Raw genomic sequence first — 4,906 nt, 5'->3', positions numbered from 1 at the left:
ATGAAGCAGTTTTTTTTCTGTGCATACTCAATATTCTGTGCATGCATGGTTTTCTGCACATGCGATTTTCCACAAGCATGGAATAAATCTAGGTGATCAGCCAGGTGACAGGAGATGGGACAAGGGGAATTGGCACAAAGCTGCACCAGAGCAGGGTCAGATCAGGTGTTAGGAAGAAAAATCTTTCACTGAAAGAGTTGTCAGGGCCTGGAACAGGCTGCCCAGGGAGGGGGTTGAGTCACCATCCCTGGATGTGTTTAAAAAAAGGGTAGATGAGGTACTTAGGGATATGGTTTAGCACAGGACAGGAACGGTTGGACTTGATGATCTTGAAGGGCTTGTGCTGTCTGAAATGCGTGTCCCCATGCTCCAGAGATGTGGCAGGTTGGCTTAGCATCCCTGGGTGGGCTGGGGGTGGGACGTGGGAAGAAATAAGTAAAGGCACAAGCTTGAAAAATGGATCAACTATACCTACAATTTCTTAAAAACCAACATAAACCTTCCTGCCTCGTGCAGCGCATTGGTCACTGCAGCTTATTTCTCCACTGGTGGGGTTTTTTAATAACCTGAATAAGGCAGTCTGCCAAAACCCTGTATCAGGTGGTTCCTCCCAGAAAGGCTGTGTCAAGAGGTGAGCTTAGGTGATGGGAGATGCAGAAAGGTGGATCACTGGGTTCACATCAGGCAGAACTGAAATTTTACCAAAAAAAGTGTCCTTACTGTGAGACTTTATCACCACCTACAACTACCTGACAGGAGGGTGCAGAGAGGTGGGCAATGGTCTCTTCAGCCAGGGGACAGGAGAAGGGACAAGGGGAAATGGGCTCAAGCTGCACCAGGGCAGGGTCAGCTCAGGTGTGAGGGAAAAGTTCTTCCCTGAAAGAGTTGTGGGGCTGTGGAACAGGCTGCCCAGGGAGGGGGCTGTCACCATCCCTGGATGCTTTTTAAAAGAGGGGTAGGTGAGGTACTTAGGGATATGGTTTAGCTTAGGATGGGAATCGTTGGAGTTGATGATCTTAAAGGTCTTTTCAAACCTTGTGATTCTGTGGTTCCTAGGGACACATGCATATTTGTTCTGTTTTTTAAATGCTTTAAATATTTTTCGAAAGAAAAAGTGATGGGTTTCAGATGCTTTTGCAATTTTATTTCCTTTTTTGAAAGGGAAAAGGCTCTGTAGGGTGAGGGTGGGATGTTTAACATACCACATTTTTGGTCTTTATTGAATTAAAAGCAGGAAATCTTTCCCTGAACAGAAAAACCCCATGCATTTTTCTAGTTGTTTGTCACAAGAGTGAGCAACTGTTTAACCCCATTCCCAGGGCAGTAAAACAAATTTGCAGGGCTGCAGCTACAGAAGGGTAAAAGAAAAGGCATTTTGTTTGGCTTGCCTCCTCTCCTCTCTGTATTCATCAGTTGTCGGAGGTTTTCTTCTGACCCCCATGATCTGAACCTGCTAAGTAAGGCAAATCCAGATTAGAGCCTCTCGCAACAGAAATACTGGAGAGATCATGCGGAAGAGATGGGCAGCAGAGGAATACCCAATCCTGACACTTCTATTTTTTACCACGTTTTCCAATCTGGAATTTCCACAGAAGTCTCAAAAAGGTTGAAATTTGAAATTTCTGCAAGAGGGGGAATAAATTTAACACTTCTCCTTGGGCTCGTTTCTTAAATCGAAGTCAGTCGCAGAAATAGGGGGTGGATGTGCTGGTAGGAAACGTGCTGTGTCATTTTGAACTTTAAACGGTGCCTCCAACCCGAGCTGCAGAGTCCAAACCCAACGTAGTTTGGTTTGACTGGCTGACCCAGACACTCCTCTTTTCATAAGGCTTCTTCCGTGTTGCGTCGGAGAAGATTTATTCCTCCAGAGAGCTCTGTGTGAGGCTGAAATAGCTCAAAAGCTCCTCATCTTCCGCTGTTTTGCTTGGAGACAGTTCTGGTCTTTCGAGAAGATGAGAACTTGCATGACACTGAGCCCCTTGAATAACCCAGGCACTGACCTCTCCCGGGTGATATAGGTCCCCGAGGGATCGAGGACACGTTCCAGAATGTGAGATAAAACTGACCTCAAAAAGGAAGCCAATTATATATAGCCAATGCACTCTTCTGACCCCTCTTCTCCAGAGCTGTGGTCTTCCTTTGCTTTCAGGTCTTGGACCGCACCATCAACCTTCAGAGAACTCCAGCATCCTCCTCCCTGGGACTTTTTTCCTGCCCACCCATTTCCTGCCTTTTCTGTCTTTGAAAGTAGCATCAGTGGTGATGGACCATCTCACCTCCCAAGTAGGTGCATCTGTGGCATGGGAGGCATCCCTGTGTCAAGTCCCCAGAGGGGAAGGCTGATGTGTCCACAAACATCTGGGTAGCAAACCTTCTAATGCAGCTTCTCTACCAGGTTGGAGCAGAGTCATGACATAGAAACATAGAGTCTTTTTGGTTGGAAAAGACCTTTAAGATCATCAAGTCCAATTACAGACACTCCTACAGACCCAGCACTTGTTGTCTGTATCAACACTCACTCTAAATGCCATGGAAAAGACCTTGCATCCTGCTCCCTCCCTACTTTCTACATCCCCAGAATATCAACACATCTCCCCAAATCCTCTCCCTCATGCACTGCTGATTTTCACCTCAAGAGCAACACCTTTGCTCCTTTTCTCATTGCATCAACATCTCAGGTCCTTGTTGTCACCCCTGGAGTCCTCCCCCTCCATCCCTACAGCACCCTATGCTGTGTCCCTGGGGACATCCTCATCATTCCCATCCAGCACCAGTCCCCATCAGGATGCTCACAGAAGGTCATGGTGACATTCCTAGCATCTCGTGGTGGCATGGATAATATCAGGGAAGGCAGAGAAAAAGATAGGGGAAAAAATGGAGTTCAGGTAGAGCTTGGATGGTGATGAACACCAGAAGGAAAAGGTGCAATAGAATCATTATTTTTAATTCCCTGGTGGATAAATCTTCCTCCTGCTTAGGCACCTCTGTCCTTAACTAAGGACAAAAGAAAAAGTCTATTAATAGAAACCAAACAAGAAATCATAACAGGTGACCTGCTTTATTTGACTGGATTAAGTGTGGGATTACAGGACTGTTTAGAAATGTCGATAAAGGTTCTATCAAATTCTTCCCTGTCGCTGCTTATTTTCTGAGAATAGGAGGGATTTGTGGTGGGTCATTCAGATTAGTGGTGGAGTAATTCGATCAGAATGGGAGGAAAGGGAAAAGAAAACACCATGGCCCTGGTGTTGTCAGTTCAGAAACAGTTCTGGGTGTTTTCTGTTTTAAAGGCAATTCTTGCAGCTGCAGTAACAAAAATCCTGGGTGCAATGAAGTGCTCGTGCTCTGAGGGATGTTTTGGTGGCTTTTTGCAGGTGGTGAAGGGCATGTGGGGAGGAGAATGAGAAATGAAGCGGGAGAGAGAGAAGGTGGTGGTATAAGGGCTCTGTAGGGGTGATGTAAAGCTGATCTGAGCAGATGGCTTCCTGCCACCTAAAACTTCCACGTTGTGAAATCCCATTAAGTGCAGTGTTTAATAAAGTTCTGGATATCAAGAAGAAGCAGCTATTTAAAGCCTTGATCACCTGCCAAACGTGGCTTTATGAGCCATATTTCCTGTCCTAAATCACTTCTCCCGGCCACGCTCTCCTTAGGAAATGGCCTCATTTCTACAATGAAATGCAGAGTGACCAGCACCATGGCTGGTGGCTGGTCCAAGGCATTCCCATGCAGGGGTTAAATAAATAAAATTAAAGTACAACTCTCAGAGCCCAGATAGGATGAATTGTTAGGATGAACCCTTGCCCATTAGAAAGGTTTTAGTTCTTTGTCTCGGTGGGGTACAGCATCATGTTGCTGCCAAGGGAGCCCAGCACCATGCTGGGAGTATGAACTTTCTGATAAGTTATGTTTCAGGTGAGGAGAAAAGAGCCCAGAGCAATTAAAGGTATGTAGAGCATGGATGAGAAACTTCCCATGAGCCAACAGTGTGCTCTTGCAGCTCGGAAGGGCGATGGGATCCTGAGCTCCATCAGGAGAAGGGTGGCAGCAGGGACAGGGAGGGGATTGTCCCTCTCTGCTCTGCCCTCGTGAGGCCCCAGCTGGAGTCCTGTGTCCAGTGCTGGGGCCTCAATACCAGAAAGATGTGGGATTGTTGGGGAGGGTTCAGAGGAGCCACAAAGATGATCAGAGGGCTGGAGCACCTGCCCTGCAAAGAGAGGCTGAGGGAGCTGGGCTGGTTCAGCCTGGAGAAGAGAAGGCTGTGGGGGGACCTCATTGCAGCCTTCCAGTCCCTGAAGGGAGCAGAGAAACAGGAGGAGAATCAGCTTTTTAAGGGGCAGAGACTGGCAGGACAAGGGGAATGGAGTGAAGTTGAAGGAGGGAAGGTTTAGGTGAGATACTGGGGGGAAATTCTTTCCAGAGAGAGTGGTGAGGTGCTGGAACAGGCTGCCCAGAGAGGTGGTAGGTGCCCTGTCCCTGTAGGTGTTCAAGTCCAGGTTGGATGGGGGCCCTGGGCAACCTTGTGTAGCTCCAGGCCTGGAGGTTGGTGGCTCTGCCTGTGGCAGGGGGTTGGAGCTTTGTGATCCTTGGGGTCCCTTCCAACCCAGACCATTCTATGATTCTATGAACTTGGAAAAGTGACTTTTCTGCTGGGGTGTTTCAACTGTGCTGACCACAGATGCTATGTTTTATTTTTGCCTTCTTTATATCTTTTAAGGGTCCTCTACAGGGACTGAAAATTAACTCTGTGTTCCTAAAGCCATGTAAATGCTTGAAAAGTCAAGTCTTTTCCCAACACTGTACAGACCATAGGTTAAATGTGAGTAAAGTGAGGTTGTGAAATAGTTCCAAAGATAGGGGAAAACGCAGAGCACGATCTCTGTGGTTTTCCCTCACTTGATGAGCT

The sequence above is a fragment of the Gallinula chloropus genome (assembly GCF_964237585.1).
Source record: "Gallinula chloropus genome assembly, chromosome: 1".
NCBI lineage: Eukaryota > Metazoa > Chordata > Aves > Gruiformes > Rallidae > Gallinula > Gallinula chloropus.
This window is presented reverse-complemented; position numbering follows the sequence as displayed.